Source organism: Eretmochelys imbricata, chromosome 3 (genome assembly GCF_965152235.1).
Source record: "Eretmochelys imbricata isolate rEreImb1 chromosome 3, rEreImb1.hap1, whole genome shotgun sequence".
Taxonomy (NCBI): domain Eukaryota; kingdom Metazoa; phylum Chordata; order Testudines; family Cheloniidae; genus Eretmochelys; species Eretmochelys imbricata.
Window position 1 is genome coordinate 8,040,519 of NC_135574.1, and position 27,126 is coordinate 8,067,644.

At 43.2% G+C, this 27,126-nt stretch overlaps 1 protein-coding gene across 6 annotated transcripts in view; it reads left to right on the forward strand.

Moving 5' to 3' along the window:
- EXTL3 (exostosin like glycosyltransferase 3) overlaps positions 1-27,126 on the forward strand; it is a 221,763-nt gene that overhangs the window by 64,805 nt on the left and 129,832 nt on the right. The window contains exon 1 of one of the 6 annotated variants that reach the window (XM_077812346.1): positions 19,969-20,028. The exons of the other annotated variants lie outside the window; for them this stretch is intronic. The gene's annotated coding sequence lies outside the window, so the exon portion shown is untranslated. Of the gene's footprint in view, positions 1-19,968; positions 20,029-27,126 lie in introns of those variants that run through there. 6 annotated transcript variants of the gene reach the window in all.

Consider the following 27,126-nt stretch of genomic DNA (forward strand, 5'->3'; position numbering starts at 1 on the left):
TGCAGGAGATAATGCTGCCTACTTCTTGTTTACGTCACCTGAAAGTGAGAACAGGCATTCGCATGGCACTGTTGTAGCTGGTGTTGCAAGATATTTACATGCCAGATGCGCTAAAGATTCATATGTCCCTTGATGCTTCAACCACCATTTTAGAGGACATGTGTCCATGCTGATGACGGGTTCTTCTCAATAATGATCCAAAGCGTTGTGGACCTATGCATGTTCATTTTAATTATCTGAGTCAGATGCCGCCAGCAGAAGATTGATTTTCTTTTTTGGTGATTTGGGTTCTGTAGTTTCTGCATAGGAGTGTTGCTCTTTTAAGACTTCTGAAAGCATGCTCCACACCTCGTCCCTCTCAGATTTTGGAAGGCACTTCAGTTTCTTAAACCCTGCGTCGAGTGCTGTAGCTATCTTTAGAAATCTCATATTGGTACCTTCTTTGCCTTTAGTCAAATCTGCAGTGAAAGTGTTCTTAAAATGAACAACTTGTGCTGGGCCATCATCCGAGGCTGCTATAACATGAAATATATGTCAGAAAGCCGGTAAAACAGAGCAGGAGACATAGTATTCTCCCCCGAGGAGTTAAGTCAATAATCTTATTAACACTTTTTTTTTTTTTAACAAGCATTATCATCATGGTAGCATGTTCTCTGGAATGGTGGCTGAAGCATGAAGGGACATACACACGTTTAGCATATCTGGAGTGTAAATACCTTGCAATGCTGGCTACAAAAGTACCATGCAAACGCCTATTCTCACTGGTGACATAAATAAGAAGAAGGCAGCATTATCTCCTGTAAATGTAAACAAATTTGTTTGTCTGAGTGATTGGCTGAACAAGAAGTAGGACTGAGTGGACTCGTAGGCTCTAAAGTTTTACATTGTTTTGTTTTTGAGTGCAGGTATGTAACACAAAAAACTACATTTGTAACTTGTACTTTCATGATAAAGAGATTGTGCTACAGTACTTGTATGAAGTGAATTAAAAATATTATTTATTTTGTTTATCATTTTTACAGTGCAAATATTTGTAATAAAAATAAGTGAGCACTATACACTTCGTATTTTGTGTTGTAATTGAAATCAATGTATTTGAAAATGTAGAAAAATATCCAAAATATTTAATCCATTTCAATTGGTATCCTATTGTTTAATGGTGCGATTAAAAGTGTGATTAATCACGATTAATTTTTTTCAGTTAATCACGTGAGTTAACTGCGACTAATCGACAGCCCTAATAATAACCACAGGCAGGCCTAGATGGGCCGGCCAAGCTGGGAGAAGTGTTCTAGTGAGTTTGAAACCGTTAACTAGTTAGTTTAGACATGCAGAGTATGGGAGGATACTCTAGTATGTAAAATATAGGCGCTAACACAGCAGAGGAGTGTAGGAGCTGTTCTGGTTCACGGTGACCACTGCACAATTTGGTTTATTGTAATACTCCTTGAAAGTGACTCCCATGGGATCATGGGGGATGGTGAGTTTTAAAGTGGAGGGAGATCATTAAAAAAGCTGAAGAACCAAGTAAACTTGGCAACTGGAGTCTGTCTGCAGGTCAGTTAAACACATCAGGTGAAAAGCACCGAGGTTCTGTGTAAAAATGGAATATTAAAATGGGCAAGGTTTTTTTAGGGTTTTTTAAATCTGTTTAAAAAGTAAAAATCCTGTCTAAACGTAAATCTGAACTGTGCCTGTTTGTATGCTCTCTTTCCCTTTCCCCTAACTTTTGTCTGTATTGTCTGTTTAGATTGTAAGCTTTCTGGGGCAGGGTCCAGCTCTTATTCTATGTACTGTGCCTAGCGCAGTGGGGTGCTATTCTCTGTTGGACTCTAGGCAGTACCATAATAAACATGATTAATAATAAAACAGAAAGGGTTGAAGAGGTTATCTGAAGAACAAGTGACGCAGATTTGGACAAATGGTAACTCCTATCAAGTGCCCTCATGGCACATTCTTAATCAACAGATCTATTTTCAGGGACTGTTTGGCACCATATCTGCTGACTGTAGTGACTATAAAAAGAAAAGGAGTACTTGTGGCACCTTAGAGACTAACAAATTTATTTGCGCATAAGTTTTCGTGAGCTACAACTCACTTCATCGGATGCATGATTATAATAAGTGAATACAGTTGGATTCCATTCCTCCTTAGACATCCTCAGTAGAACCTGGTAAGTTCCAGTCCGACAATTGCATAACTCAATGTGTGCGGGCAGGTTTTCACTGAGGGTATCATTTGATTTATTATTGCCGGAGATGTGTGAAATGGGACCTAGTTTGGCAGTTGGAATCCAAGCTGAGTTTGCAGGGCTGCCAAATGAGCGCAGAACCTCAGGATGCCATTTTTAGAGTCCCTTTTCAGAGCAGAACAACCTAATTTGAAGCAGGAAGGTTACATATACATGAATTTAGGCCACCAAGGGATGGGTGTGCAAGAGATGGGTCAATTAAAGAGAATGGTGAAGTTGTGAGGAGGTGTTGGACGTTATTCATCTGTGTTTACTGTAGAGTAGGATGAGGAAATACCTATAGCAAAAGAACTTCTAATGAGATCACTCTCTGGGTTATTATACAGGTCCATCATTGTGGTATCTGAACACCTAGAGAGGTGGATTAGGATGAATATGAGTACGTGCTTCCAAGGGAGTCTGTGACCTTAATGCAGCACCTTAGACTGTTCAGCCACCCCTTAAAGGTGAACTTTGAGCTGTTTCTTAAATCACCCAAATTGCTTTGTAAGATCCCTAAAAAGGAACACCCCCCCCCCCAAGAAAAAAACCAAAACAAAAAACAAAAACCCCACGCATATACACATAGTGTCAGTAATAATGAGAAGGGAGAGAAAAAGAGTTGGTGCTTAGGATATTGGGAAATGTGCAGCACACAAGGCTTAATTACCCTGTCGGAGTGCCTGCCATTAGAAGTACTGTAACAAGGGTTTGAAACAGCAAGTTGCCTTCTAAACAATTCATCCATATCATTTCAGTTCATGGTTCCTGCACTATCATCTTGGCAGAGAAACCAGGAATTTGCTGCCTCTTATGCCAGATATGCTTAATAGTACATCTTTTAAACAGCCATGAACTTCTTTGCGTTTTAGCAAACGCCTCCCCCCACTGCATTTGAAGTCATCAAAGGAAGCAGTGAATCAACCTCAAACGCTCATATTGAATCACCAGGACTGGATGGTATTGAGCCAAGGGTGATTGAAGACACTAAGTGTGAGGTAACCTGTAATACTGACTAGGATTTGCAATGTATCCTTGCATCCAGCAGTTGTTCTTGAAGACTGGAAAGCTGTTGGTGTGTGCTGCGTATCTGCCCAAAGGAGCAGAGGAATTCCGGAATCCCTTAGACTTGTTAGCTTCACCTTCAGTTCAGAGAAGAAACGAAGTCGAAGGGTAGAGTAGTACAACACTTAGCTACGCATAATCTGATAAGGTCAAACCAGCACAACTTCTGCAAGGTGAAATGTTAATAAAATAGTGAAGGTGACGTGATGGGCATAAGACTCTGGGAGTTCCAGAAATATTTTGATAAGGTCCCCTTCTGCTCTACCTTCCGTCTTGGGCTATGGCCTTAGTCATATAAGCTTAGCTGGATCTGGCCTGCTTCATACTTTGATATGAGAACACCAGTTTGTGCACCTGTGGTGTGGGTGGGTCAGTAGGTGGCTCTCTTCCCAGGCAGTGAGTCAGTGCTGCGCTCATGCCTCAGCATGAGATTAGAGGACAGTGTACTACTGGAGGAGGAGTCTTATGGATGATTTGCAAAGCTGAGGTCTTGACCACTTGTGCTCATTAAAAGACCCTGTGGAACTTGTCACAAGAATAGAGTTGTTAGCCCTGACCAAATTCCCATTTGCGTAATTGCTTTTGGCTTCCCTAAATTTCTTCTGGGTATGGTAGTTTTCAGTTATCCAAAACAGCATGGGAGGTGGGCAGCGGGTTGCACTGAAAAACAGCTACTGTCTTCTGCCCCAGAGGTAGCAGGAGTGACTCATGCCTGTGTATATATGGACTTTGGGATCCTCCAGGATGAAAAATGTTAAGTAATAATTGAACATTATTGGAGACTGTTAAGGAAAATATGCCAAGGGGCAAAGTCCTAGTGTGGATTAAAAATGGGTTATGGTAGGAAACTGTGACATAAATATCTCCAAGTGGTTAGAAAAGTAATAATGGGGCTCTCCAGAGAGGTCTGCATTGGGGCCAGTATTTAAATATGAATGATTTGGAAGCAGGGAACAAGTAGGTAACATTTGCCTGTGACACTAATTTGCCTCGATTAGTAAAATATATAGAGGGCTGTGAGTCAAATCTTTCTAGATGGAGTCAGGGGAGAAATTGGGAAGTGGAATGGCAGATGAGATTTCAGTTTGGATGAATGTACTTAATGATAAGGTGTAATAAAGGAATGTAGGACTGGAAGGAACCTTGGTCGGTCATCTAGTCCAGTCCCCTGCATTGAGGTGGGACTAAGTATTATCTAGACCAGTGGTTCCCAAACTGGGGTTTGCAAAATGTTACGGGGGTTCTTGGGAAAAAATTCCCTAATGGCAGACAGAGCTGTCCCTAGGAACCCTGTGCAGCATGGGGCCAGCAGCCCAGAGCCCCTGGACTTCCAAGAGCTAAGCAGATCAAAGTAAGCATATCTATCACACTGAGAAGATTTAAACTTCAAGACTCCTTATAAGAAATGGAAAGGGAGGTGAATATTTTTTGCTGTTTTTAAAATTAAATAGGCAGCTAGTATTATTTTTAAAATTATTAGGAAGAACAAGTTTAAGCTTTGTTGTAATGTGTGTTGTTTGTCTGGACTGCTCAAGACCTGAATGCTTGTGTAGGAGGAACTCTTTGAGTTGGCTTCTTAAATACCTTCATGTTGTTTCACATCTGATACTCCTTGATGAAACATAAGAGCCTTGTCTTATAACAAGCTTATTCAAAGTGATACAAGCTACAAAAGTGAGATCTTGGAAGAGTGTTGCCATTTTCATAATGTAATAAAAATACTGTAATGAATAGCGTGTAATAAGCATATCATAAAATCAAATTTTATATTTCCAAGATCACTGCTTTTATAATTTATACTCAGATAAAGGAGAAAATCCCTGGAAATATTCATTTTTAGGAGAGGGTTAGTGAGACTAGACATTTTAGTGAAAGGGGTTCACAGGTTGTTAAAGTTTGGGAACCACTGATATAGACCAATCCTGACAGGTGTCTGCCTAATATTTTCTTAAAAACCTCCAATGATGGAGATACAGGTGAGTCGCATCATATGCACATTTAACTTACGCAAATTCAACTATATACACTCGGCCAAAAAAAAGAAAAATAACAAGATACCTGTAAATAATGTAGGCGATTCCGCCCACCATTCCACTCAATGAGTGTATGCTCCGGAGTGAGCGTGAGATGGGAAACATGAATCTGCTGTTCCCTCAGTCGGTCTCAGTTCCCGTGTGCCTCTCATAGTGTGAACATCTCGCTGTGCTGAGTGTGATTTTAGTGTTTAAAGATACTGTACGTATTTTTCGTATAACATGGCCCCTAAACGCAAGCCAACCACTTCATCTGGTGTTCAACCGAAGAAACAACGATCTGTTCCAATGCTGGAGGGAAAATTGGCTGTATTGGACTTATTGAGAGATGGTATGTTGGTCTCCAGTGTGGCGCGTAAATGTGGCCGCAATGAATCTAGTATCCGTGCCATTGAGATTCAAGAGAGAGAAATTTGTCAAGCCATGGCATCAAGTGCTCCAATAACTGCTAAAGTGATGAGCCAGATGCGTGATAAGACTTTAGAGAAGACTGAAAAGGCATTAAACTTATGGAAGACATGAACCGTAAACGTGTGCCTATCGATGGCAACACGTTGTGAGAAAAGGCTCTTAGCCTCTATGCACTGTTCAAACCTCCTGCTGAAGAGGGACAGCCTTCTGATGAGAAGGAATTCAAAGCCAGCCAAGGTTGGCTTAACAGTTTTAGGAACTGCTTCGACCTCAAAAACGTGCAGACGACTGGTGAAGCTGTATCTGCCAATGAAGAGGCAGCAAAAGCCTACCCCGAACGATTAAAGAAAATCATAGAAGAAAAGGGCTGTCTTCCGGAACAAGTTTTTAATGCTGACGAGACTGGGCTCTCCTGGAAAAAAAATGCCCAACTGCACTTACACTTCGAAATCAGAAAGACAAGCCCTTGGTTTCAAAGCAGCTAAAGACCGTGTGACTGTGTTGTTTTGTGGTAATGCGGCTGGGCATTTAATAAAGCTAGACTTGCTCTACAGGGCTGCAAATCCCCGTGCCCTAAAAGGCAAGAACAAAAATCTCCTGCCTGTGTTCTGGCAATCAAATAAAAAGGCTTGGGTGACGGCAGCATTATTTCTGGATTGGTTCCACAAGTGTTTCATTCCGGAGGTCAAGTGGTACCTCGAAGAGAAAGGACTTGACTTTAAAGTGTTGCTGATCGTAGACAATGCTCCTAGTCTTTCTTCCCCCCAATACCACCTCCAACCTCTCAACCAAGGCGTGATTCGCTGGTTCAAGGCCACGTACACAAGGCTTACGTTCTCACGGATACGTAGCACTATGGCTGCTGATCCCAATCTTAATGTGATGGAGTGTTGGAAGTCCTTCAACATTGCCGATTGCATCACTTATATTAAACAGGCAATGGATGCAATCAAGCTTGAAACAGTCAATGCATGTTGGCGAAACCTATGGAAAGGATGTGTGAATGATTTTAAGGGTTTCCCGACCATTGACAAAGAAGTGAAACGCATTGTTCAGGCAGCCAGGCAAGTGGGTGGTGATGGCTTCGTTGACATCCTTGAGGAAGAAACTGAAGAATTAATTGGGAGCCATAGAGAAACATTGACTAACGAAGAGTTAGAGGGACTGATAAAATCGTCTACAGAAGACGAAGATGATGACGACGAACAGGAAGAGCCAGCAAGTTGAAATCTTCATAAATTTGCTGAAGTGTTCCAAGCAGTGAAACGCTTGAATGATTTAATTTCTGAATACGATCCCTCTATGGAACGAAGCCTCAAAATCACATGTAGTATTACGGACGATTTGAGACCGTATCAAGAAATGTTTGAGCAGCCCAAGAGACAACAGCGACAGTTGCCGATCACCATGTTTTTCAAGGAAAAACAACCAGCAGCAGATGAGCCTATGCAGTCAACTTCTCTAGCTGAACCAGAGCCAACCACTTCGTCTACGACTCGTTCTCCATCACCTGGATCGACATCAAGCCCTGACGACCCTCTGTAATTACCCCCATAATTAAAAATACAGTATTGTAAAATTATATTTTGCATATGTACTCTACTGTATACATATGTATTTATACATATTACTGTACAGGGTTGTATACACAATCATGTACAATATACTGTACTTTATGGGTGATTTAAGGGATTTTCAAGGGTAATTTTGACTATACTCAATTTTCACCTTACGCACTGACTTTAGAACCTAACCCCCGCGTAAGATGCGACTCCACTGTACAGCTTTTTGTATGTTGTCAGCTCTGGACTTGCATAAACCTCATAGGGAAAAGACCCTGGGAATGGTTGTGTGAAGCTTGAGAGAACCTCCTTGCTTGTGTGTGTGTGAGTATCTTCCGCCACCATCTGACTGTAGAAGGCACTGAAGTGTTGTGATTATGAAATGTGTTTATTTTGTGGAATTGTTTTGCCATCACTGGGCAGGATAATTGACTTCTGATTAGAACAAAGTGTAGCTGAATGTTTGCATTTTAGGTTATAAACTCCTCTTCAAAAGGCAAAGCTCTTTTTTACACAGTGATTGCTCTGACAAGGACAGGATGCTAATGCTCCATTAGGCCTGTATTGGTGCAGTATTGTAACAGCTGCTGTTGTTTAAACAACTTGTGTTTCCCTCCCCCACACCTCTTCCTGCTGCTGTTGAGAAACAAAGCAGACCACAGCAAGATGCTTGGGAATCAGCACAATTATATCTATAAACAATTAAAAACTAAACCAAAATTCTCATGTCTGAAAAGGCTACGTTTTTATGCATCAACCTCAAAAGATACTCTGTATCTTCAGGGGTGTGGCCAGCCCAGCTGTATTTCACCTGGACTGGGGCTTAGGGCTTGTCTGCATGACGAGTTAGTGTGTGGCAAGCCAGGGTGTGAATCTGCAGCATGCTTGCCGGGCAATAAACTGGTCATGTGGACCCTGCTGCTGCATGCTAAAAGAGTTCCATAGTGCCGCTTGAGCATCCGATGGAGTGAGCTGTAGCTCACGAAAGCTTATGCTCAGATAAATTTGTTAGCTCTAAGGTGCCACAAGTACTCCTTTTCTTTTTATACATCCAGAGTCTATATGGCGTACTATTGCTCTGTGGATTCATACTCTGGCTTTCAATGTAGACAAGACCTTAGCTCTCAGTCTAGAGGGTGGCAAGGAAATTTTCAAGCCCTGGTTAAAAATCCTAAAAATGATGACAAAAAGAGCTGAATAAAGCTCAGTCCTAGGCATTTAGTGACTCCAGACCTAATTTTATTTCTCATTAACAAATAAACTATGCTATATTTTCTCACTGCCATGACTACAAACTCTCATCCTGGGATCTGAAAGTGAAGCTGGGTTCTTTTTACACCCTCATCAGAAGTAAAGATACTACAAGTGGAACTTGCTCTGTATCATTTGCATTACAGAAGTCTCCAGAGGTACCAATCTAGGTCAGGCCCCCATTGTCATGAAGAATGGACAAATACAAAATAGTCCTTGTCCAAAAGAGCTTGCAGTCTAAATAGGGACAAGATGTGAAAGCTGAGTGCAGAACTCAGTACGGGCAGAAGGGGAGGAAGAAAGAAGACAAGGATGACAGCGTTAGGAACACAAGGTTGTCTGCGCTAGCTAAGTATGGGAGTTGTAGGTGGGTTAAATAAGTGTTACAATGAGATCTAGCTGCTGCACAAGTCGGAGTAGAATCTAACTGGCTCATTGGTAGCTATATTGTCTCTGTTGCTGAGGGGGGTTGCTGGGGAGGAGAACATAGCAAAAATGTGTTTGTCAGTAAAGTAAGCAGTTGGGGCTCTGAATGTATAACACGAGCAGATGTGTTTTGAATAGGACGGTGCTATTTGACACTGTTGGTTTTCCATGCTAACTTTGATGTACAGTCCCCAGGGGTATGATTAAATGTTTGGGTGTGTGAGAGAATTCATGGAAGTAAGTCTCTGTAGGATTTGGTTTGGAGAATAAAATGAAATATCCTCTGAATTCAGACCTTGACTATGCTGGAGATTTCAGGTATTGGAGGCTAGACACTGGAGTAGCTACATCAGTGCAAATGCCTAATGTAGGCAGTCAAAGCTGCTGTAAGGCATGATTTGCACCAGTTTCAAGGAGCAGTAAGCCTAATTGGGAGAATTATGGTTTATTGAGGGTTACCCTGGTGCAGCTGCACCGATGGCTGTAACTGAGGCAAATTCCCAGTGTAGGCATGGCCTTGTTCAGATATATCAAACCTGACCAGGAAACCAGACTCTCAAAAAGTCCTGTGTTGCTTATGGTGGATTTTGCTATATGATGATGGCTCTTTAGAATTTTATTTCAGCAAAATCTTGCTGTTAAGTTTTTATCCATTGATGAAAATGTAATGAGGAGTCTGTGTGCCGCCTAGTGGCTAAAGCCAGGAATTTTACGGGTTCAAATTCTGTTCATGCATCTGTGTGATGTCAGACTAGGTTCTTGACCTGCTTTGTACAGAGACCATCCTGGTGGAAAATGCAGCTGTCTAGCTGCATGTCCAATGATCGCTAGAGCTGAAAAAGGACTGGATAAGGTTATGGACATTAATATTTGTATTTACAAAAGGAAAGATAAAGGATCCTGAAATCTCATGTTCCATGGTAAAACTAGTCATACAGAAATCTGGAATGAATTCACCCTCACATACTGTATTGCATAGTTAGGTACAGGGAAGTCTGTCTTCCAGTGGAACATCTGGTTTTGGCCACCATTGGAGAAGAGATACTGTACTGAGAGATGAAAGGACTGATCTGGTAAGGCAATTCCTATGATATGTGGCATTGAAGTGAGTTTAACTTGGGTGGGTAAAATGCGTCTCTGTGGTGAAACAAATCAACTGTAGACTGTAAAGGATCCACTTCATTCCTCTTCCTCCCCCTACCTCTCCTCCCCCATATGCTTTCAAAAGGCTAGATTTGAAGCGGAAAAGGAAATCTCAGTTGGATCTCCCAGAATCCAGTTTGCATCTTGTCATTGTTCCAGTGTAAAGCATTGATTTGACAGTTAAGCCTGTTTTGATTTATATAAGCTAGTCTGAGTTTCTGCTTACCCCCACTGTGGCACTATGGGGGACAAAGTTAAGGCTGTTTGGGTGACCGTAACCATGCGTTTGCACACTTCTCAGATCTTTTAGGGGTTTGTGGTAAAGTATTCAGCCTGTTCACCTGGATTTCCAAGGCTTTCTGATGTTTAACTGAAGTAAGTGGTAGACTCTTTCAAACTTCATTCTGGGATAGTTAATTATTTTTTGCCTTGGGAATTCAAAGCTAGATCGGGAGCTGGGGTTGGGGGAGGCGGGAAGAGAGGGAACAATTCCATACTGGTCCCCAGCAGAGGACTATTTGGTGTATTGTATCTTCTGTCTCTGACATCTGTGCTTCAATAATCATCTCAAGAATTCTGTATTTATTAACTTTTAAAAAATTAAAAATGCATTTAAGTTACACTTTTCAAGTCACGATTTGAAAAAGAAAACAGGACAAAAGTTGGCTGCCAGCGATTGAACAGCTGGGCTTTGCTTAATAGGCCTAAATTAGAAGGCTTGTACATCTGCCTTGAACATAGAATTTAGTCTCCAAAAACTGCTTAAAAGGAAGCTAAGGCTGAATGGAAAAGCTTTCTAAAAATTCCATTTGAGATCCCAGATCATGAACAGAACATATTCACTATGAGTGTAAGGAGAAATATCAACATAACAAAATAATGTCCTCTTCTACCTATCTGCCAAGACTCAAGTTAAGGTTCTGAGTGGGTTTCCCCCATCTTGGGGTGATGGTGTCATGATGCCACCACAAATGCCTGTAGCAGTGAGATGAGTGCAAATGCTTGTGTGCCATGTGTACCCTTGCAGGATTGTTGATTGTGGGCAAGGGTAGTGATTTTGTATGTATGTTAACATACTTTGTGGGAAACCTGAGTTGATGGCTGAGCTCCTCTTGTAAAGCTGATTTTAGCTGCCCTAATGGATTTTTATTCTCTCTAACTTTTATTATTCAGAACAGTTGATTTTTGTGTCTACTTCATTGATGCATGAAAGACTCGACAGCAGTTGCCGGAAGGGGGTGATACGTGAACAAGCAAAGAGCAGCATAAATTATAACGTGTGAAGAATTTCTCCCAAAGCATTAAAGGGTAGTGACCCAATCACACTTTGATTTCTAAACCCCTAAACACCCCCTTCTTTGGAAGGCCTCTTCCACCCCATCTTTAACATAGTCTCAGCTTTTGTCTACACACAAAAGCTGGATCACTTGAACAATAGTGGTACAGTTAAAGCAATACAACCCCCCTAGTGTGATGAAGTTCTTCTGCTATAAAGGTTCTTATACCAGTATAGCTTAGTCCCATACTGGAAAGAGAATAACCTATACTATAAGGTACCTTTTAAACTAACACAGCTGTGTCCACATGAGGTGTTGTACAAATATAATTATTTCAGTGTTTTAGAAAAAAAAATACCCCTGGCATAGCAAGATCGGTACAAAATCCGTATATTGATGAGGTCTAAGGTAACACCAAAATATAAAAGTGTGGCTCGCTTCATGACCTGTGGTTTACTTCCTTAGCATGTAAGCGGCCAGAGTTCATTTCTGTCAAGTCCTAGGCCTGCAGGAACTGGGAGGTCTGCCAGAGCATGCATCCTCAGCACCTGGCAGTGGAAAGAAGAGAGCTGAAGCCTTTTGGTTTATTCCCACAGGGATTCTTCTGACCCGAGCCAAAAGCAGGGCTGGTGGGAGTCCTGTCAAGCCCGCCTGGGAAAAGTTACCAAGATCTAGTATTTGGAGAGTTTGGTGTAAGAGAAGGCAGTTTTGAACTAGGGCAGGAAACCTGCCCCTTATGTGTTGTTAGTTCGGATTTCCAAACTTCAACTTCTTGCTCACACATGTGCTGGCTTGTCCCAGCCATTACTACATTCAGCATGGTCAACTCCCAAGTATTCAAAAATAATGAGTCTGCACTCCCACAATAACGAGATTGGCTTAAAAAAATCTTGAGATTTAAAAAATAGTAAATTGTGGGGATGTCTTCTCTGCCTTCTGGTTGTTGAGCCTTAAGAGTGCACTCCTTTCATGTTTTCAGGCTTTTCTTTACAATTAGGAGGTCTAGAAAATCATTTGTTAAATGAAAGCTGAGATTCTCATGTAAACAGCTGTCTCCAGGAACCAGGAATTTAATAAAAGAATTCAGATATCATGAGACTCATGGTAAAATCATAAAGGTTGGCACCACTGTGTGTTTTGGCTTTTTACTCTGTATGCGCACGTGTGTGAGTGCCCTCTTGCGCATACTCTTTCTCATATTTGCAGATGTTCTTAATCACTCTGAGTAGATGCAAGCATACATTGATCCTATACCTCCCAAATCTGAAACCTCCTGTCAGAATTCAGCAAAAAGGACAATTAACCGGTGGAGCTTCCTTTTGGGGGTAAACCTAAAAGTAGTCCTTTGTGTGGTAAAGAAAAGCTGCTCCGTGCTGCTTTATACTATTTTGTTCTGTGTTGTTTTAAAATATTTCACTTCCAGTATTCAAGGTGCCCTTCTCTTTTTCAAAATGGCATTTTGTTCTAATCCATACTCATCATATTACTTCACCTGTGACACACTGAGGCTATATGGGTATATGAGAAGCTTGTTCGGAATGATGGCAGCAGGTGTTGAGCGGGGCTTAAAGCTACCTTGAAGTAATTGTTTACTTTTGTGTAATGTCTAATTAGAAGGAGGTTGGATGAAAACCAGGTTATCAGCTCTAATCAGTCTCTTGCATTGGGAAGATGCAGGAAACTGTACAACATATACTTTTTGGGTAGAACAGGAGGTGGTTTTAAGGCAGGCAGATCACTATGTGCTATTTCCTCTGGTTTTGATCTTACAGGCACTGTCTACCTACAAAGAAGATTTTAGCCTAAAAAGATGTTTTTACAAATTTTTAATTGGAAAAGATCAGAGGGAAAATTTCCTCCTCTTTGTGGGAAGGGATAAGTCCCAGCTATTGTATTTATATTTGCGTTCTAACAGCACCTAGAGCTGAGATTAGGGGCCCCCCTGCGCTAAGTGATGTACATACAAGTACATGATAGACAGCCCCTGCCCCAAAGCTTTCAAAGGGTCAGTGACTTGCCAGATTCACACAGGAAGTCCATGGCAGAGCTGGGAATTGAACCCAAATTTTGTAGATCCCAGTCTCATGCCTTAACCATGAGATCATCATAGTGTGTGTTTGGGGCATCATTTCTTAGTAAAGTGGCTGTGGGAGCAGGGTAGCTCACGTTGCCACCCACTGGTTTCTACCATGTGCCCCTTTGGCCGGAGTGAGTGAGAGAGCAGGGGTGGGGGAAAGAGCAATGGCAAAATCTTTATTGGAATGAAGGTTGTTTCAGGCTGAGTCCTGAATTTACAGTGAAAGTACACTACCAATTCCAAGCAGAATGAATCTGGCATCTCAAATGGAAGAAATGCCATTCATTCATGCCATAGCATGATGCCTACTTAGAATCATAGAATATCAGGGTTGGAAGGGACCTCAGGAGGTCATCTAGTCCAACCCCCTGCTCAAAACAGGACCAATCCTAAATAAATCATCCCAGCCAGGGCTTTGTCAAGCCTGATGTTGAAAACTTCAAAGGAGGGAGATTCTACCACCTCCCTAGGTACCTGGTCAATCTTGAATGGCTGGTGATGTTAGATGTTGGCTGCATGTGTGTTCTCTCTGCGGACTGTACTGACACTGGCCAGATAGCCCATTCAGCAGGCTCCAATCAAACTACCCAGTAAGCACAGACTTGATTCGTAGTGAAGGCCAGGTTTATTGTCAACGAAGCACGGTCCTTATGCCCTGGCTCAATGGTTACAGGTACACTAACACACTTATGCCCGTTGCAATGGACTAGCTTCGATAACGGTAGAACTTTCTGTTATCCCCTAGGCCAGCCAAAAACACGCCCCCTGAGACTTCATTTTATACCCTGATACAAACAAGTTACATATTGCCTTCTGACATAGTTAACCACCCACATCAGGAGGCAGTAACTGTTGCTCATTACCTCATACGTGTTGGTTCAATCAGAACATCTCTATCCATCACACTGTCACCCTGACCTTCTCTTTAGGAGGCGTCAGTGTGTTCTCATTACCTTTGGGACGTGTGTTTGTACCATATTTGATATGGGGTGTTTTGGTACCACCCTTCTGGAATGAGTTGCATGAGTGTTCTGTGCCTAGCACTTCTTAGGCTTTGTCTACACTACAGGGCAAAGTCGATTTAAGCTACACAATTTGAGTTACATTAATAGCATAACTCAGATCAACGTAGCTTAGATCTACTTACCATGGGGTACACACTACGCGAAGTCAATGGGAGACGTTCTCCCTTTGACTCCCCTTTCTCTTCTTGTTGCGGTGGAGTACAGGAGTCGACAGCAGAGCGATTTGCAGTCGATTTAGCGGGTCTTCACTAGACCCGCTAAATCGACCACTGATGCATCGATCGCCGCTCGTTAATCCCCCGGTAAGTGTAGACAAGGCCTTAGGAATATGTGTTTCTGTGATATCAGCCCTGTTCTTGCCAGATTCTGTGAGCAGGCGTCTCTCTTGTTCACAACCTGGCTTTGCTTTATATCAGCAAAGCTTTGACCACTACTTTAGCTCAGGCCTTAGGTCTCTGATACAAGGCCTTATGTCTCAAGCTCTCTTTCTACTACAGCTGAATCATCATTATGGGTAAGTAAGATACAGTCCAGATGGTGAATTGCTAACTTTTCATTTTAAAACTCTTAAAGGGACAATGCTAACATACAGATAACTTGTAAAAATCCTTACCTGTGTTACTAATATTCACCATTGCTTTTGGTCTGACACAGCCTAAGTTTCTGCACATAAGTCAAGGTTTCTCTTGGATCACTGGAGAGAGAGAAATGGAGATCTTGTGTAGGGTTTGCAGTGAGGGATTTAACACCTTAACAGAATCAAGTCAACTTGTCTCTTTAATTGTGTATGTCCTTAGGAGCACACTTCATAAATAGGAAAAAAATCTTAGGTTAATAAAACAGAACTGGATCCTCATTTTCTTATCTGCAAAATGGCGATAAATTATACTTCTCCATCTGCCAAGGGGGATTGTAATGTTTGCACAATGCTCTTTTTCTTTCTCGGATGAAAGATGCTATTTAAGGGCAAAATGTATTCTAGGCATTCTCTTATTTGCTTTGGTCCCTGTTCCTCCAGCTGTCATGAGTCATGCTGACAAAAACTGGGCTTCTGTCATCAAGAGGTTGTTGATGCCTTGTGGTTTGCTTTGCTTTAGATATTCCCTCCCCCCAGCCCCAAAGCATATAAAATGCTTCCAACATTTCAGATAGAGCCTAGCACACTCTCTTTTTCATTTACAAACCATCTGCTTCTCACATTTGCCCCTCTTGCCCATCCCATCCTGTTCTGTGTCTTTTGTGTTACAGATGTCCTGTAGGATGGTGTAGCTGGGTGGCTACCTTTTAATCCATGGTTTTTATAGCAATGTTCGTTCTGGCAGCCTTCTGGTCAAAATTCAGGGAGAGCTATGGTAATTTTCTTCTGCATTTTTTGTGATATTTGGTAAAGTTCTGTGGAATACCAAAACAATTGCCCCCCTTCCAAAGGAAACTAGCTCTCACATGTTCATGAACCATGCACCTGGTGAGTTAACTATTATAATTGTTTTCTGTACTATTAGTGACATTAATACTGAGTACTTGTATGGCTCTTTACAAAAGTTAATAGTTAAATGAATGCTTAATAAGACTTGTACATTCATAGTCTCCAAGGAGTTAACACTAAGCATAAACATTTTCGATAGACTTATTGAGAAGAACAGTCATGACATCTGGATTCTATTCCAGACTCTGCCAGAACCTTCCTCCTTGACTTGAACAAATCTGTGCTTCAGTTTTCCCATTTGTAACATATAGATATTACTTACCCTTGTGGAGCTTGCTTAGTGTTTTAAAGCACATGAGATCCTTGATTGGGGGAAGGTGCTATCGAATGGCAAAATATAGGAAGTCTTAGAATGTTTCAGTTCAGAATGGTTCTGCTGGAAGCAGGACCACAGTGAGAGTATCTGATGGTACCACTGCCATGTATTTCTATGTGGCATTACCTTGGAGCCACAGAACGTTTCTCAGATTTTTGGTCAAGAAATCACTCTACTGGTTGGTCTATCTGTGGTACCACGTGTTCACAAAGCACATAGCAATGGTGGAAGCATAGCTCAGGGAAACTCTTGAATTCTTCATTTCCCGCCTTCATGACTGGTTGAGCAGAGACTGGTCCAAAGCTCAGGTATTGGGCAGTGTGACTGTTATCCAGTCCACCTTCAAAGCACTTGGATTGTTCATCAGCACAAAGAAGTCAATCCTGTCACCTGTGCAAAAGAGAGTTAATCAGTGTAGTCTTCGACTCTGCAGAAGCTACCACCTTTTTCCCGCAGTTAAAATTCCAGGCAATGTGGGCCTTTGCTTTAGATCTGCAGGCCCATCCTGTCACCACAGCATAAATTGCTTTAGGCTTCTGGGGAAAATGGTTTCATGCACATATCTAGTTCATCATGCCAGGCTCTATCTCAAGAAGCTTCAAGGCTGGCTAGGTTCTGGGTTCTCCCTGATTTGTCACCCTCCGATGAAGTGAGCTGTAGCTCACGAAAGCTCATGCTCAAATAAATTGGTTAGTCTCTAAGGTGCCACAAGTACTCCTTTTCTTTTTGCCTCTGGACACGGTGGCTGAGGTGCCCACATGACTCTTGGCCTCCCTAGACTGGTGGACAGACCTTTCAGGAGTGTGTGTGTGTGTCATTTGCTCCACCTCAGCCAGCTTTGATCTTAGTGACAGACCCTCCCTATGTTGGGGGGCTCACATGGGGTTCCTGTGGACAAACGGGTTATGGTCTGCCCAAGATTTGACTCTCTATATAAATGTAAGACAATTAAGCTGATAGATGGCCCTCATCAGGTCTTCCTTCCCCATGTCAAAGGGAGAAATCTGTTCAGCCATGCGTGCATACAAAATTTGTATCCGCATCCGATCCACAAACATGGTCCATGGATATCCGCATCTGCAGATATAAAGTGGATATCTGCAGATTTGCCAGGCTCTAGAAATCTGTTAGTTCTGGCAGATAATACAATGGCCATGTGTTCAGGGCCGGCTCTAGGATTTTTGCAGTCCCCGCTTTTTTTCTCGTGCCCCCCCGGGTGTGCCGCATTTTCCGCCCCCCGCATTGCTTCCTGCGGTTCCCCCCCCCGTAACCCGCCACCTAGCTCCCCTCTGCTCCACCTGCTCCCCTGAACATGCCACCGCTCCGCTTCTCCCCCCTCCCTCTCAGGCAAGGGAGAGGCAGTGCATTCAGGGGAGCGGGCAGAGCAGAGGTGAGCAAGGGTGCGGGGGGGAGTGCAGGAAGTAACGGGGCAGGGGAGGGGAACTGCTCCACCACCGCCACTTCCCCCCAAGTGCGCCGCTGCTCGGTTTCTCCTCCCTCCCTCCCTCCCTCCCAGGCTTGCCGCACGAAACAGCTGTTTCGCATGCGGCAAGCCTGGGAGGGAGGGGGCAGAAGCGGAGTGGCGGTGGCATGCTCAGAGGAGCAGGCGGAGGCGAGCTGGGATGGCGGGGGGCACGTTTCTAGGGGTGGCATGGCTGGCACCGGAATGCTGCCCCTAGAAATGTGCCGCCCCAAGCATCTGCTTGTTTTGCTGGTGCCCAGAGCTGGCCCTGCGTGTGTTACATCAACAGGCAGGGAGCAGCCTGGTTGAGTTTGTTATGCCAGGAGGCAATGACACTCTGGGAATTCTCAAAAAGAAAAGGAGTACTTGTGGCACCTTAGAGAGTAACCAATTTATCTGAGCATGAGCTTTCATGAGCTACAGCTCACTTCATCGGATGCATACTGTGGAAACTGCAGAAGACATTATATGCACAGAGACCATAAAACAATACCTCCTCCCACCCCACTGTCCTGCTGGTAATAGCTTATCTAAAGTGATCATCAAGTTGGGCCATTTCCAGCACAAATCCAGGTTTTCAGTCCACCTCAGTCTCTCCCCTCCTGGGTATTGAGTGCTTTGGCAGACCACATAAAGTAGATCATTTAGCCTAGTCACCACAAGTGGTCTCCCTGTCCAGATGTGGCCAGATTCATTTTCCAGTGGTGGGAGACTCCCCTCATAGACATGTTCGCTACAAAAATCAACAGGAAGCGTCATCATTTTTATTCTCAGGCAGGTCACAGCCCTGGGTCTCTGACAGGTGCTTGCCTCCTATCTTGGAGGTCAAACTCCTGTGCTCATTTCCTTTGGCTCCACTCCTGCCCAGAGTGTTGCTGAAAGTCGGGCAGGACCAAGCTCAAGTTATACCCATAGCTCTGGTGTGGCTGCAGCAACTTTGATTTTCCACACTGCTAACTGTCTCACATAGTGCTCCAGTGACACTATAACTGGACCAGACCTGATCTGTCAGGACCACGATCACCTCCTCCACCCCAGCCTACAGGCCCTTCATCTGACAGCCTAGGTGCTCCATGGTTAACTCCTCAAGAAGAAATTTGTTGAAAGGGAGTCCAAGATATGTTTTTAAATAGTAGAAAGCCTGATCATAGAATATCCGGGTTGGAAGGGACCTCAGGAGGTCATCTAATCCAACCCCCTGCTCAAAGCAGGACCAATCCCCAATTTCTGCCCCAGATCCCTAAATGGACCCCTCAAGGACTGAACTCACAACCCTGGGTTTAGCAGGCCAATGCTCAAACCATTGAGCTATCCCTCCTCCCTTCTTCTAGGTATACTTACCTGGCAAAGTGGAAGAGATTATTTCCTGTCTGGTCACAGCCGAAAGGTGTTTCCCCAGTCTGAATCCAACATGCGGTGGACTGGAGCTGTCTGTTATACCTGAAGCAACAAGATCTTGCCATTAGTTCCATAAAAGTCCACCTGGCAGCTGTCTTGTCATTTCACCTGCAATGGATAACTGCTGTCTTTTCTCCAATCCAATGATGATCGGGGTTCTAAAGGGGTTGGACCAGTTATATTCCCCAAGTGGAGGATCCTGCCTCCCTTGGGACTTAAACCTAATCTAAGCAACGCTAATGCCCCCACCCCCATTTAAACTATTGACTACCCGTTCACTACTCCATCTCTCAATGAAAAGAATTTTTGGTCTTAATCACCTCCGCCAGGAGAGTGGGTGAAGTACAAGCTCTGGTTTCTGAACCTGTGCATGTGGTCTTTTACAAGAACACAGTTTATCTACATCCTCATCTGAAGTTCCTCACCAAGGTGATGTCTCACTTTCATATTAATCAGGCTACATATTTACCAACTTTCTTTTCTGAGCCTCGTAATCATAACGACGAAGGGAGACTCCACATGTTTGATGTCAAAAGAACCATTCAGATTGTCATCACATCTGTTGATGGCAGTTGCGGGCAAAATGGAAGGCCTTCCAGTCTCTTCTCACATGATTTCCTTGTGGATCTTCTCTTGTATTCATTTGTTGCTACAATTTGGCTAATGTAACTCCACTGAGTAGAGCGCTAGTACATGAAACCAGATCTCTCTCTCGCTCTGCAGCCTTCCTGGCCCAGGTGCCTGTTCTGGACATTTGCAAAGCTTCAGATTCGTCTTCAGTACACATCTCTGCTTCACGTTATGCCATCTCAGCAATCTAGAGATGATGCCAGATTTCGGCGTATGGTCCTTCAATCCTTACTCAGGTAGACTCCAGTTCCGCCTGCAGATTGAAATGCCTGGGAGTCCCCTGAAGTGGAATGCACATGTGCAATCACTTGAAGAAACAGGGACTAACTGTTCTTCAAGATGTGTTGCACGTCTCCATGCCACGACCCACCTTCCTTCCCATCTCTGTTGGAGTCTGTCTGGTAAAAAAGGAACTGAAGGGGACTGGGGATGGCTCTGCCCTTTATACTTTCATGCAGTGACATGAGGCAGCAGAAGGGCGCATGTGCCACCCCAACAGGTACTGCGGAGGGAAAAAATCTCTGATAACTGTGTTGGGCATGCACACATCTGAAGTGCAATGGACATGTGCAACACGTCTTGAAGAATAATAGTTACAGAATAGATCAGTATCCATTTTTTCTTAGTTCCTAGATTGGTCCTCTCATTATGTGACATTTTACTCTCTCTTCCATGACTTGCAGCTCGAGGGTTCAGACCTTCAAAGTACTGAACGTCCTCGTTTCCAACTGAGGTCGATATTGGTTAAGGGATTTGGAGGATTAGATTTGTTGTCCAATTTTCCCTGCCCTATTCTGATTGCACTTTAGAAGATTTGCATCTGTTTATTTGGGTGAATTTATTGTGAGAGTAGCCACTGCAAAGGCTCCCATGTGAAATTTAAAAAGGTCCTTCCCCAGAAGATAAATCTGAACTGTGTGTCAGTAATTACTTTAACGTAATAAATCATTGCATGTGAGCAGTACATGCTGGGGAAATGGTTCCATTCCTTGCTTACCCTTGCAGGAGTCTAGTATTCATGAATCAAGGCAAGTACGTAGCTCGCACACAAAACTAGTAGTCCCCTCTCTCTCCCTCCCTCGCTCTGTTTTGTGGTGTTTTAAATGGGAATAGAAAATCTTCAATTTAAATAAATACTGATTTATCCCAAGTGAATAACAAACAAGTAAGGTTAAAACTACACAAAAATAGAGCCAAATATCTTGAAAATCATTTCCTCATTTATATACCTGCAGAGATCTGAATGTGTGGTGCTGCATTTCCCACCGTGATTGCCTGAAGCAGTGCAGGGGAGCCCCAAGTCCTTTCTTTTGGTTGAAGTCTAGGTTTTGTGGGTGCTCTGTCCTCCTGTCTGGATTTCCCTGGCTTCCTGCGTGGCCCTCTCAATGGGAGTGGTGTGCATAGTGCCTTTTCCTGAACTCAGGACTTAGCTGGTAAAATTTTCCAGTTCATTTCTTTTATATTTAGGAGTTCCTGACTCTCCTGTATGAAATACTGAAAACCATTGCTTGGCATTTGGAAACAATTCTGCGTCTGTGTGTTCTTCCCTGGTACAGGGTTCCTTTCTCATCTGATAACATTATCCTCCCTTTGAGATGTTGCAATTGTCTGCTGTGGCAACTTGTTTGGACAGCACCAGCAGCCTCGGGTGGGGAAATAAATAATCCTCTCTAGCAAGCAGATAGATCCTCAAAGAGCCTATTTCTGCACAAAAGTTCTTGATAGCAAAACAAGGGAAAAGAAATATAAGAAATACCTGTGCACATTTTTGGGGGGACGTTAAATCCTAAACATTAATTGTCTGCAGTGCTATGGAAAAATGACTGCATTGTAGAAATTAGAATTGGGAATGACTTTCTTAAGACACTTTTTCTACCCCCTGTGCACACTGTAGATTTGTTTCCTACAGTACATTCTCTAATGGGGTTATTATACTTTTTAACTGTGCTTAACAATGGGGCACTTGCCACTTCCCCTAGGAGACTCTTCCACATCCTAGTGGAGCAGGCCATAGGGAAGTCCAGCCTATGTTTTCTTTCTTAAACTTTGATTCCATCACTCCAAGCTGTGCTGCTGTGTACTACACTAAATAATTTCTCTCCCTTCAGATATTTGTAAGCTGTTGTCATGTTGTCCCTCTTTTAGCTGTTTGGTAGCCAGGCTCTACATTTCTAGCTCTTTCTACATCATTTGGTCTTTCCAGCTCCTTGACCAGAACAGTGCAGCAAAGAACTCCTTCCAATTTGTCCTGGTCTCTTTTTGTAACAGATCTTGGTCCTGAACATGTTTTCCTACCTCAATCCCATCTGCTGTGTCTTGCTGTGGGTCTTTACCTTTGGGGTGGCTCCAGTTGGCTGCCTTTTTCTCTCTTCAGCTGCTCTCCACGCACTCCCACTTTCCCCCACCTTTGCCCAGCTGGTCGGAAATCAACTTGAGCATCATTCACCTGTAGTCCATGTGGGCATCATTCATAAAGAGGAGTGCTGTGCATATTCTCGAGCAGCCTGTCTTGGACGTTCAAACAGTCATTCTTTGCAACAGTTGATTTTTGTCTGTGGACCTCTCCTCATTTGTACTCTGCAAAGACTGAGCTGCCCTACTATCCAAAAGCCCTCCCTTTTTTGCAGTCCCCTGTTTGATTAGACTCTTTGAATGCTATATACTTATTTACTCCTGCCTTTGCTGATCTCTGTCACACCTAACTCCAATTTCTGTTTGGCCTCTCTCACTAGCCAGCTTTCCCCTCAGAAGACCTTTTACTACTTGTCACTTTTAAAAAAAAATCTGGACAAATCAGTCCTTATCTTCACTGCTGTGCTCAGTTCTCTCCGTTCCAGTACGATTTATTCAGTTCACACCCTTTAAGTGGTCTCTGCAGCTTAAGGGAATTGATGCACTCCAGCAAACTTGGAAAGAGAACAGTTAATCCTTAGTGTTCTCTCAGTTTCTTTTCCAAAGTTTCCTTAGTTTCAAATTTTTTTAAATGGGGGAAAGAAACCCATTGAGCTCCAACTCTTTGTAACTGGACTTTCTTTTCTATCTGGCTGGCTTCTGAGTTCAGCCACTTGACATGCAAGTGGAATTAACTTATGCTGCTTCATAAAATGCTTTTTATCCAAAGGATCCCTGAATCCTTTACAACTGTACATGTGTAATCTTTGGGTGGGCTAGATTTTACTTCACTGCCCTTTTCCAGTGCCTAAAAACCCCAACTCCATAGAAAAGTACCTGGAGACCCTGAATTCAGTCACGAAGGATTTTCAGCAATGATTGTGCAGGATCAGCCTCTCCACAATCAAGTCCAAAAAAGAACAAAAGAAATTTACTTAATTCTTAAGTACCAACTTTGTAAAATCTTATAATGATAAAGCAACATAATAATAACTTAATTTCTACAACATAACATGGCTACTTTATAATCCACATATATTATCTTCACAGTTCTACATAAACATAAATAAAGAAAACAGATTAAATCGAAGCAGGTCAATTCTCACAGAAATACAGTGAGAAGAAACTCAGAGTTCCCAAAGCTTAGGTCTCAGGGCTTGGCTACACTTATATTTTATAGCGCTCTAACTTGCTGGCTCAGGGGTGTGAAAAATCACCCCCCAGAGTGCAGCAAGTCAGAGCGCTTTAAGCTAGTGTAAACGGGCGCCGAGCGCTGGGAGCTAATCCCCTTGTGGAGGTGGATTACCAGGAGCGCTGGGAGAGCTGTCTCCCGGCGCTTGCATGTGACCACACTCACACTTCAAAGCGCTGCTGCGGGAGCGCTTCCGCGACAGCACTTTGAAGTTTCCAGTGTAGCCATGCCATCAGGTACAGTATTTGATCACCAAAATCTATTGTCTGCTGAGTCAAAAGGACTGCACCATCATCTTCTCTCCACTTGCTTGTAGTACTCTTCAGTTGGAATCCATGCAGACTTTTCCTCCTCCTCTGCTGAAACCACTCAGTTAGCTAGTCAGCTCCCCAGCTAACCATCCACTCCGTTTAAGTGTATAGATTAAAAAAAAAACAAACCCCTGTGACAAGAAAAATACAAACGGAGAATAGCAAAATACAACTCATTCTTTCCCTATTATTGCCTTTAAATAAGAGAGAAGTTGGTGAATCGTTCTAGTTGAGACAATTTAACTAAAACGGTTGGGCTAAAATCAAACCACATTCCAAGTATACAATTACAATAAAAAATTAGTTTTCCCTTTCTGTAATTAACACTGTTGGAGGATTAACGATGCAAAATGCTTCAGAGTCAGGGGGAAACCAGCCTACTTTCTTCCCTGTGGCTTAGCTTCCCCCCACCCACACAGGGCACATGGCCTTTTCTAAAGCAGTTGCCCTGACTACTTGCCCTCACGGAGTCTGAGTCTAGCTAAAGGGAATCTATTGTCCATACCCAAAATTACCACACCCAACATCCAGAAACTTGTGGATGTGGAGTGCTAATTATGCATTTGCCAGGTAACAATGACTCAGACACCACTCGTTCCTATTCTTCCCTCCCTTCCCCCCTCCTTCCCACCCCTTAGAGCTCTTAGAGGTATCTCCCTAATAGGCACATGGGTTGCATAGACACAGTACCATGGAAATACGGTTGGTCGCCTGTCCGGTGGCAGGGTGGTTGTCAGCTGAAACGGTAGCCATGCTCCACAGTGAGGAGAGGGGAAATATTGCGTATTCTTGTATTCCTATACCCTGTTTGCTTTACGTGGATAATAAGATATCATCACCTGAAATCCCACTTGCCTTCCCTCCCTGCACACAGAGGAAACTGCGTGGTTTTCAGCAGAGTTGGGGGTTTTTTAGAAAAAATATTTTTTTCCACAAAAAATTGTTCATTCTTGCCTTTAATGAAACTTCACAATAAACGTTGAAAGTTTTCATTTATCAAAAACCCAAATGAAAAATTTCAATAACTGTTTCTGAGAAATGAAACAAAAAACTATTGTGCAAAATTAAAAAAAAAAAAAAGAGAGGGAGAGAAAAATAGAGAACTTGGAAATAAGAACATCAACATTTTTTGTGAAACTGTTTTCTCTCTCATGGAAGCATGAAGAACCACATCTACCCTGCTAGGATGGGGTTCCGCACAAATCCAGCTCTGAAACAATTGAAGCGTAGACATCTAAACAATCCTTTCTGGCAATATTTCTGTTTGAGTCTCCCTGTGAAACAGAAAATGGGAGTAGGGAAGGGGAACAACAGTTCAGATCTTTCTTTGTGATGAAGAGTGTGTGTGCTTTTGCTCTTGTTTCTTCCAGTAGGCTGTAAATTATTTTCCTTTTCTCAAGCCATCCTTGTGTTTTTTCTGATTTGCAGTGTGGGTGGTGAGCTGGTGGGGATAGTATCAGAGGAGTATGTTGTGAAGTAGTGAGAGACCCAGATATTAAAAATTGGACCCCAAAATTGTGATTCTAGGAGGACAAGAACTTTTGCTCTGACATAGTTAGTCTGCGTTTGCACCCACATTTTGTGTGTCAAAAATGCTATGCAGAGTTGAGCTGCTGAGTACCAGATGCGAAGCGGGAGGTTCTAAGCATCTGTCTGTAGAATAAGGAACTGCTCCTCTGTTGGTGACTGCATGTGTGATTGGTGGTGATGAATGTTGTAATCTTTTTCAAGTTTTATAGGATTTTTTAAAATTATTTTTTAGTACTTTTGGAGAAGGGTCAGTCCAGACATTCTCTCAGCCATGACCACAGAGTTCTCAAAATAACTATGGACTTGCTGACTGACTGTTGAGTACATATTTGCTTTTGAATTGTGGACTTTCTGAGCAAGAAATTATTGGAAGGGGGAAGTTCTTCATTTGCATAAAGTTGGAGTGAGAGTAATCAGACTCCAGAGATGCCAATGACTGCAGAAGGGGAATATCTCATTCTGATTTGCCAAGGGACTCCTGAGGAAAGAAGAAACAGCAAGGCTGCCATCTTCAAAATTTGAAGGAAAAAAAAAAAAGAAGCCATGGCTTGCTTCTGGTTGCTGGCCTTTGGTCGTGCAATGCCACCATGTCTGACAGAGAGGCCTGCGCTGCCTCTACCTTCCTGACTGGCCACTGACAAGTAGGAGTCCAGCAACACACATTTAAGTTTCCATAGCCACAAGGAAGTTGACCCGTAGCTAGCCAGGAAGTCTGTCAGCACTAAAATAGTTGTGCTGCAGAAACTGTCTAATCATTTCGATCATGTACCAGCGTGTGACAGAGTGTACCAAGTGCAGAGGTCCCCTGCTGCAGGCATCAGGGTCCTACCACACCCTGTCCCAGAAAGGAGCAGTAGAGCAGTCCTCCAGGCTGCCTAGAGTAGCAGCAGGGGAAGCAGCCATATAAAAGGAACTGCAGAGCCAGAGTCAGGGAGTTGCTCCCTGGAGCTGGAGGAGTGAGAATGGTGTTCCTGGCTGGCTGAGGGAGCTACATGAGTGCGGACAGAGCAGTTGCTGGCAGGGACTAGGGGAACAAGAGGGAGCCCCTGGCTGGGACTTGCTGTATGTCCTGAGGTAAGATGATTGGTTGGTGAAGGTGCTGGGGCTACATGGAAGTGGCTCAGGGAACTGTAGCAGCATAGTAAAGAGTTAAAGGGGATGCAGCAGTATGTGGCTACTATTCCACTCAGAGGGGATTGATGACCCTGAAAAGGGTCAGTCATACTGGACTTTATTGGATCTTGATACACCCTCAGAAGGGGACTTGAACGGTTAGTGACTCAGCTGGAGGGCTTGGGTCAGTAAAAGGCCCAGAGAGGGCAAAGACATTGTCTTCAAGGAGGGAGCCCTGGGGGCACAGACCCTAGCAGGACTGTTGAGGGCACTAGAAGGGCCTTGTTGGACTGATACCCCAGGAGGGGTCTGCTTTGTTCGTGATTCACATGAACTGTGTGTGATTCGGTCTGAGGGCTGGGTCACTGAAACTCACCTGAGAAACTGCTCACAGAAGTCACTGCAAGCTGAGAGGTGCAGACACACACCCAGCCAGGCGGTGCTTGTGAGAGGTGCATGCCACCCCGTTAAACAGCTTCATGAAACTGCAAGAGTCGTGACAACCATCTTACATAAGCATTGATCTTTTGGGTTTGTTTTTCCAGTTTCTACTAGCAGAAGGACATATTTTTACCTTACCAGTCTAGCACACATTTATTTTAACTCCAGCAGATTCCTGGTAGTGAGCACATGTGTGTATAGAACTCAGAGTTTATCTGAGAATGACACCTGTCAAATAATCTCTCAAACACTTGAAACAGCCATAGGTTAAATAGCCACGCTGTCTAAAAATATCACACAAGCGTATATTTTATGGTTAGGAGTTGTATGTTTCCCCTGGGAAATCATGGTCTTTT